Source organism: Protomyctophum bolini (assembly GCF_963924005.1).
Source record: "Protomyctophum bolini genome assembly, chromosome: 19".
Lineage (NCBI taxonomy): Eukaryota > Metazoa > Chordata > Actinopteri > Myctophiformes > Myctophidae > Protomyctophum > Protomyctophum bolini.
The window spans coordinates 39,051,741-39,061,587 of NC_137880.1; positions in this window are offsets into that span (position 1 = coordinate 39,051,741).

Genomic DNA, 9,847 nt, shown 5'->3' on the forward strand with positions numbered 1-9,847 from the left:
TACATGTTTAAGCATCTATTTCATATTTACATGTCTTCTGTGGTCTCTAACATTACACCATAGCTACATGTTTAAGCATTTATTTCATATTTACATGTCTTCTGTGGTCTCTAACATTACACCTAGCTACATGTTGAAGCATTTATTTCATATTTACATGTCTTCTGTGGACTCTAACATTAAGCATTTATTTCATATTTACATGTCAATTTCAGCTCTGACACTTATGTCACACATGTTCTAGTATGTGAAGAGTCTGTGTAACTGTAAATGTGGTAACTCATTTTGGATTAAAAATAATTATATATATATATATATATATAGATATATATATATATATATATACACACACACACACACACACACACACACAGTATATTTATATATAGTTTTTCTCCTCTGGTGAAAAGCTGGAGGTTGTGCGATGGCAGTCTCTCAGTCAAATCTGGTCACAATTAATAATAATAATTCTGCGGTCCCATCATTGGGCGGTTTTCTGTGAATGTGATGCCGTCTCGTTGCGTTGGCCGAGGAACGCACATGTGGGCCGGGTACAAAAAAAAAAAAAAAAAGAATGTCGCCCCACCATTTGTAGCCACAGAAAGGCCTCTGCTGGTTGGCGGAGGGTGTGTAGAGCCCAGGATCACATTAGATGATTGACACAGGGGTGAACAATGGGTTACAAAATCGTGGGATAAAAAATATATTAACCAATTCTGAACGGGAACCCATTTTGGTGTTGGCATCATGTTATGCTTTAGCTATTGAAAAATAGAAGATCTACAAGGTCATAGCGCGCCACTCGGTGGCGGGGGGGGGGGGGGGGGGGGGGGGGGTCCCTGGCACAAAGCAATTTTAGAAGGATATTAAACTTAACTGTTAACAATTGTGTCCAGATTTGACTGAGGAACTGCCATTGGATTTTTCATATCATATGCAAAGCAGGGAATCATAGCTTCAAATTGACATATTGGTTGTTTTAGAGATATGGCTTATAGAGTATAATGTCTTGCAGAGAAACAGCGAGTTGAGAAAACAGGCTTGAAAGGTTCACTTCTGTGGTCTCTAACATTACACCTATAGCTACATGTTTAAGCATTTATTTCATATTTACATGTCTTCTGTGGTCTCTAACATTACACCTATAGCTACATGTTTAAGCATCTATTTCATATTTACATGTCTTCTGTGGTCTCTAACATTACACCATAGCTACATGTTTAAGCATTTATTTCATATTTACATGTCTTCTGTGGTTACACCTATAGCTACATGTTTAAGCATCTATTTCATATTTACATGTCTTCTGTGGTCTCTAACATTACACCATAGCTACATGTTTAAGCATTTATTTCATATTTACATGTCTTCTGTGGTCTCTAACATTACACCTAGCTACATGTTGAAGCATTTATTTCATATTTACATGTCTTCTGTGGACTCTAACATTAAGCATTTATTTCATATTTACATGTCAATTTCAGCTCTGACACTTATTTCACACATGTTCTAGTATGTGAAGAGTCTGTGTAACTGTAAATGTGGTAACTCATTTTGGATTAAAAATAATTATATATATATATATATATATAGATATATATATATATATATATATATATATATACACACACACACACACAGTATATTTATATATAGTTTTTCTCCTCTGGTGAAAAGCTGGAGGTTGTGCGATGGCAGTCTCTCAGTCAAATCTGGTCACAATTAATAATAAAAATTCTGCGGTCCCATCATTGGGCGGTTTTCTGTGAATGTGATGCCGTCTCGTTGCGTTGGCCGAGGAACGCACATGTGGGCCGGGTACAAAAAAAAAAAAAAAAAAGAATGTCGCCCCACCATTTGTAGCCACAGAAAGGCCTCTGCTGGTTGGCGGAGGGTGTGTAGAGCCCAGGATCACATTAGATGATTGACACAGGGGTGAACAATGGGTTACAAAATCGTGGGATAAAAAATATATTAACCAATTCTGAACGGGAACCCATTTTGGTGTTGGCATCATGTTATGCTTTAGCTATTGAAAAATAGAAGATCTACAAGGTCATAGCGCGCCACTCGGTGGCGTGCTATGACCTTGTAGGTCTGCTATTTTTTTGAAAAATCGAAGAACGACTGACATTTTTAGAATCTGATCTCAGGTCAGAATGGGTTAATCAGACCAGTGTGGGTCCAGTGGAAACCTCATATGAATCTGATCTCAGGTCAGAATGGGTTTAAAAAAAGAAACGCCTCTGCTTTTGAATGTGAGGAGACAAGACAAGAGCACATTTCATTGCATTGTATTCCTCATACAAAGACGCCATCTACTGGCCTTAGGCCTGTACTTCAGATGAAGAAATACTATGCCTTTTGTATGCTTTCTGTATATCAGACATTGAGAGAAATTAAGATTCTCAGATGAATTAAAAAAAAAAACGCATAAAAAAAGAAAGAAATTGTAATTCTATTATGCATGTAATGTGCATGTCATTATACCTGTACACCAGATTAGAGGAATTTTCAAAATATGGATAATAATTGGCAAATTAGACGTCTTGTCACTACTGTAGTGAAGTCAGTTCACGGAGGTTTTTATTTGTGTCGTACGCACGTCTCCAGTTATCTGACCTTGCAGGGCTCTGGGTCACTGAGCTCTGTATCCTTCTAACCAACCACCATCCCCATATGAGTGAGAGAGTGAGAGAGTGAGAGAGAGAGAGAGAGAGAGAGAGAGAGAGAGAGAGAGAGAGAGAGAGAGAGAGAGAGACAGAGAGACGAGAGGAGGTTGTTTTTATGTCACTGACTTCTGACTGTTCATGAAACTAAATGCTGAGGAGACTGCAGCACACACACACACACACACACACACACACACTACGACCACAGTCTGATACTGTTGTACTGACCGGTACAACCACAGTCTGATACTGTTGTACTGACCGGTACAACCACAGTCTGATACTGTTGTACTGACCAGTACAACCACAGTCCGATACTGTTGTACTGACCAGTACAACCACAGTCCGATACTGTTGTACTGACCAGTACAACCACAGTCTGATACTGTTGTACTGACCAGTACAACCACAGTCTGATACTGTTGTACTGACCAGTACAACCACAGTCTGATACTGTTGTACTGACCAGTACAACCACAGTCTGATACTGTTGTACTGACCAGTACGACCTCAGTCTGATACTGTTGTACTGACCAGTACAACCACAGTCTGATACTGTTGTACTGACCAGTACAACCACAGTCTGATACTGTTGTACTGACCACAGTACAACCACAGTCCGATACTGTTGTACTGACCAGTACAACCACAGTCCGATACTGTTGTACTGACCGGTACAACCACAGTCCGATGCTGTTGTACTGACCAGTACAACCACAGTCTGATACTGTTGTACTGACCAGTACAACCACAGTCCGATACTGTTGTACTGACCAGTACAACCACAGGGAGCTGACCAGTACAAAGCTTACTGGTCCGATAGGAGTTATATGCACAAAAAGCTGATCTACAAGCTCACAGAGCATCGTGGTTGTGGCGTCTTGTGAGCTTGTACGCTGGCTATTTTCAGTGTGTGACGACTGCTCAGTATACTACAGACAGACAGACAGACAGACAGACAGACAGACAGACAGACAGACAGACAGACAGACAGACAGACAGACAGACAGACAGACAGACAGACAGACAGACAGACAGACAGACAGACAGACAGACTGCTATATAACATGACAGAACAGCTCAGCATCAAAGAGCGCCGCTAATGGGAGGAAACTCTCACAACACAAAGTATTAACACACACACACACACACACACACACACACACACACACACACAACTCTACCTTTTACCCATCTGTAAAACAACTGCCCTTTTACCCGTCTGTAAAACAACTGCCCTTTTACCCGTCTGTAAAACAACTGCCCTTTTACCCGTCTGTAAAACAACTGCCCTTTTACCCGTCTGTAAAACAACTGCCTTTTTACCCGTCTGTAAAAACAACTGCCCTTTTACCCGTCTGTAAAACAACTGCCCTTTTACCCATCTGTAAAACAACTGCCCTTTTACCCATCTGTAAAACAACTGCCCTTTTACCCGTCTGTAAAACAACTGCCCTTTTACCCGTCTGTAAAACAACTGCCCTTTTACCCATCTGTAAAACAACTGCCCTTTTACCCATCTGTAAAACAACTGCCCTTTTACCCGTCTGTAAAACAACTGCCCTTTTACCCGTCTGTAAAACAACTGCCCTTTTACCCATCTGTAAAACAACTGCCCTTTTACCCATCTGTAAAACAACTGCCCTTTTACCCGTCTGTAAAACAACTGCCCTTTTACCCGTCTGTAAAACAACTGCCCTTTTACCCATCTGTAAAACAACTGCCCTTTTACCCATCTGTAAAACAACTGCCCTTTTACCCATCTGTAAAACAACTGCCCTTTTAGCCTGTCTGTAAAACAACTGCCCTTTTACCCATCTGTAAAACAACTGCCCTTTTACCCATCTGTAAAACAACTGCCCTTTTACCCATCTGTAAAACAACTGCCCTTTTAGCCTGTCTGTAAAACAACTGCCCTTTTAGCCTGTCTGTAAAACAACTGCCCTTTTACCCTGTCTGTAAAACAACTGCCCTTTTACCCTGTCTGTAAAACAACTGCCCTCTCCAGACCAACGAATGCAGCATTTACTACATGGTGAAAGACATGCTAAATGCCCTCCTCTCCTCTCCCCTCCCCTCCCCTCCCCTCCCCTCCCCTCCTCTCCTCTCCTCTCCTCTCCCCTCCCCTCCCCTCCCCTCCCCTCCTCTCCTCTCCTCTCCCCTCCCCTCCCCTCCCCTCCCCTCTCCCCTCCTCTCCCCTCCCCTCCCCTCTCCCCTCCTCTCTCCCCTCCTCTCCTCTCCCCTCCCCTCCCCTCCCCACCTCCTCTCCTCTCCTCTCCATGCTGGAAGGATGTGAGCACAGTGAGCACAGTCTCGCGATGGAGAAAGGCCGTCATAGGCAGACGTGTATCCCGAGAGAAGACAGACTATATGCACCCACTGCACACTAAACGAAGTGGAAACCGAGCTACACTTCCTAACCATCTGTCCATTGTACCAAGACATCAGAGACACATACTTCCCACAGATTACAACCACACACACGGAGATTTTGAAAACATGACCAATGACAAAAAACTCCCATATCTGCTGGGCGAAGTACAACAATGTGCAAACACAGCAGCAAGATTTGTGAGTTGCTGTGATAGGAGAAAGGATATCAAATGAAACACAACCACCCTAAAGACTAATCATTGTGTATATTCCTGCACTATACCTGCATCGAGTTATCTTGGTACACATGTAGAAGTTGATCTATTGAAGATTCTGACATCATTTTTGTTTTGATTGTATTGTTGTATTGTTCTTTCTGCTTTGGCAATGTAAACGTATGTTTTCTCATGCCAATAAAGCTCCTTTGAATTGAATTGAATTGGAAGGAAGGCAGCGTTCAGGAGAATAGCTTTTTTTCCCACAGAAGTCTACTGAACTTGAAACACAGCATTTTTACGTTGGACAAATTTGTTTCTAAATCCATGTCGCATCTCCACTATCGCTAAAGAGTACTGGGTTGCCCCCCCCCCCCCCCCCGAAAATAGCTGATCTACAAGCTGTGAGCTTTATAGATCAGCTATTTTCTGCATTCCTTTTTTTTAATGGGATTTTAGCAGCTGCCTCTTTAACACGTCCCTGCTGCCAGGTATCAGTGGAAGACAGTCACAGGCAGCGGTGGCCGAGTGGATTGCGGAGCGGTCTAGATACCGGAAGGTCGCCAGTTCGAATCAGCGATCCGACACGTTAAAATTACCACCGTTGAAGTGCCCTTGGACAAGGCATTGAACCTCTACCATGAAATGTTCCATGTGGGCCTGGCTGTAAACAAGTATCTGATGCTTAGTCCAGTTACCCTTGGTAAACTTGATTTACCAGAAAGCATTTCTTCTTCTTCTACATGACCGGGCCGTGACCAATGAGCATGGGGTCGGTGTGTGTGTGTCACAGGGCCGTGACCAATCAGCATGGGGTCGGTGTGTGTGTGTGTCACAGGGCCGTGACCAATCAGCATGGGGTCGGAGTGTGTGTGTGTGTGTGTGTGTGTGTGTGTGTGTGTGTGTGTGTGTGTGTGTGTGTGTGTGTTCTAACGTACCTTCAGAGAGGTGTGGTCGCTCAGCTCCAGGATGTGTCGGATGAGCTCCGCCCCCTTGGCGTGACACGCGCCACACATCGGCCCCTCCCCCTCCTCCTCCTCCCGAGGCTCCTCCCAGTCTCTCTGGAGGTCGACGTAACTCGGCTCCGTGACCGCCGCCCGCCACACCGCCGCCAACGCCACCCTCGGGGTTGGGCCGCCGCCCCCCTCCGTACCCCCTGGCGACCTCATCCTCTGGCGCCGAGGGGTGAAGCCTCTTCCTCCGCTGTGTGAAGCCCACGTCCAGGGGTCTGTCGCCCTCCACCACCTGATGACAGAGAGAGGACCCCCCCCCCCCCAAAGAAAAGGTGAGCAACTCCCACAGCCACAACACTAGAGGGAGTGTAAATAATGATCTGGTGCCTGCACCCATTTTTAGAACAAATATGGGTAAATTCACATTCCACAGCACTGCCACTCAAGTGTGGAATGCACCGCCCCCTTCCCTCAAAACAAGCAGATCACTGGTTTCTGAAAACTCACCTGTCACTGTCATCAGGTCAAAGGGAGAGAAGGTGATTGGCTCTCTCCCCCCCCCCCCCCCTTTGATGTTTTATTAATGTATTTCTATTCCAACCTGTACATATAGATCTGTACATATACATTTAGTGTGTTTGAGAAACGTATTGTTTGTTGTCACTGTTGTCATTGTGAATTAATGCATGCGACCCGAATGGGTTCTTCGGTGCTGTCCTTTTGGACCAATGCTGTGCTTGACTGTACCCGGTACTGTTTGCATCTTATTGTCTGATAAAATTATCAATCAATCAAACACACACCCCACACAGGCACGCTTACTTTAAAAAGATGTTTGAATCCATTTACACCTGAGGACGATTCTACCAATTCCTTCTAAATCCTGACAGTTTTCTGAAAAACCTCATGTTTCTAATGTCAGTCGTTCTCAAACACTTTCATGTCAAGGACCCCCAAAAATATTATGTAATAGGTCGCCGACCCCCATCTGATAATATGTTGTTCCAGGGACCGCCCTCTCCCAGAAGCAAAGATTTGAGTTACAAACGTTCGCTCTGAAAGAATATATATATATTCAAAGATTTGCAACACATTTTCAAGATTTAAAAAAAAATAGCAGACCTATACAAGCTTGTAGCGTGGCACTCAATAGTGAAAGTTTATAATAATGGTTAAAAACACCAAAAGGGGTTCCCGTACTGAATGGGTTAAAGAGAAAGGTTGGATGCTGGATTTGTATGAGAGAAATTTGTTCAGTCATTTTGTCTGGAAAATAATTTCAACTTTAAAATAAATGGTGAAAAATCGGTGCCGCGCTACGAGCTTGTAGATTCTGCTATTTTCAATTTTAAATTGTGAAAATGTGACGCAAATCTTTGAATATATATTCTTTCACAGCAAACGTTTTTATCTCAAATATTTGCTTCTGGGAGGGTCCCTGGAACAACATATTTTCAGATGAGGGTCCGCAGCCAAAAACACAGATATTTCTTGGGGTCCTTGACATGAAAAAGGTTGAGCACCACTGACATAGAAACATAGGTTTTAACAGGTTGAGCACCACCGACATAGAAACATAGGTTTTAACAGGTTGAGCACCACCGACATAGGAACATAGGTTTTAACAGGTTGAGCACCACCGACATAGAAACATAGGTTTTAACAGGTTGAGCACCACTGACATAGAAACATAGGTTTTAACAGGTTGAGCACCACTGACATAGAAACATAGGTTTTAACAGGTTGAGCACCACCGACATAGAAACATAGGTTTTAACAGGTTGAGCACCACCGACATAGAAACATAGGTTTTAACAGGTTGAGCACCACTGACATAGAAACATAGGTTTTAACAGGTTGAGCACCACCGACATAGAAACATAGGTTTTACCAGGTTGAGCACCACTGACATAGAAACATAGGTTTTAACAGGTTGAGCACCACTGACATAGAAACATAGGTTTTAACAGGTTGAGCACCACTGACATAGAAACATAGGTTTTAACAGGTTGAGCACCACTGACATAGAAACATAGGTTTTAACAGGTTGAGCACCACTGACATAGAAACATAGGTTTTAACAGGTTGAGCACCACTGACATAGAAACATAGGTTTTAACAGGTTGAGCACCACCGACATAGAAACATAGGTTTTAACAGGTTGAGCACCACTGACATAGAAACATAGGTTTTAACAGGTTGAGCACCACTGACATAGAGACATAGGTTTTAACAGGTTGAGCACCACCGACATAGAAACATAGGTTTTAACAGGTTGAGCACCACCGACATAGAAACATAGGTTTTAACAGGTTGAGCACCACTGACATAGAAACATAGGTTTTAACAGGTTGAGCACCACTGACATAGAGACATAGGTTTTAACAGGTTGAGCACCACCGACACAGAAACATAGGTTTTAACAGGTTGAGCACCACTGACACAGAAACATAGGTTTTAACAGGTTGAGCACCACTGACACAGAAACATAGGTTTTAACAGGTTGAGCACCACTGACATAGAAACATAGGTTTTAACAGGTTGAGCACCACCGACACAGAAACATAGGTTTTAACAGGTTGAGCACCACCACCACAGAAACATAGGTTTTAACAGGTTGAGCACCACTGACATAGAAACATAGGTTTTAACAGGTTGAGCACCACTGACATAGAAACATAGGTTTTAACAGGTTGAGCACCACTGACATAGAAACATAGGTTTTTCAGAAAACCTCAGAGGCCTTTTCTAAATGGGTTAAAACGTTATACCTTCAGAAATAGCCGATGTTCAACCTGTCAAAGCATCACATTGCAATGCATCGTGATCTTGTACATTGACATAGTTTTTTGTTTTTTTTACTCAAGTCACATTTTGAATACAGGCCTTTATATCACGCTATTGCTACTTTTACTAAGTAAAAATAATGATAGCAAGCCAACCCGCCACTTTTGATGCGTATGCAAATAAAACAAGCAAAATTGTGCCTGATTTGCTGGGACCAGATTACATACATGACCATATGTCTTACGTCATCATTGAGAGCTAGTCATACTAACACACCATGTACTCTGGTCCCAGCAAATCAGGCACAATTTGCTATTTTATTGTACAAATTACATATATCTATATAGTATGTATGACTAGCTCTCAATGATGACGTAAGACAAATGGTCATGTATGTAATCTGGTCCCAGCAAATCAGGCACAATTTTGCTGTTTTATTTGCATATGCATCAAAAGTTGCGGCGGGTTGGCTGGGACGGTGCATACGGACCGGGCGAAACTATTACTTGCGCGCTCTGCTTGCACAAGTAATATTAAATCTGAATACTTATTCCTTGCAGTGATGATTTTGTCGACTATAAAACTAAGACGAAAGATGTTCATCGACTACCTTTTTCCACTGACGGAAACTAAATGAAAACTAAGCTATGATGACTAAAACTATGACTAAATATTAGGGCTGCGAATCTTTAGGTGTCCCACGATTCGATTCGATTCCGATTCTTGGGGTGACGATTCGATTCAAAAACGATCTTTTCGATTTTTCCGATTCTCGATTCAAAAAAGATTTTTTTCGATTCTAAAGCAGTTTATTTTATTTTATTAAAAACAATTAAATAGAATTTTA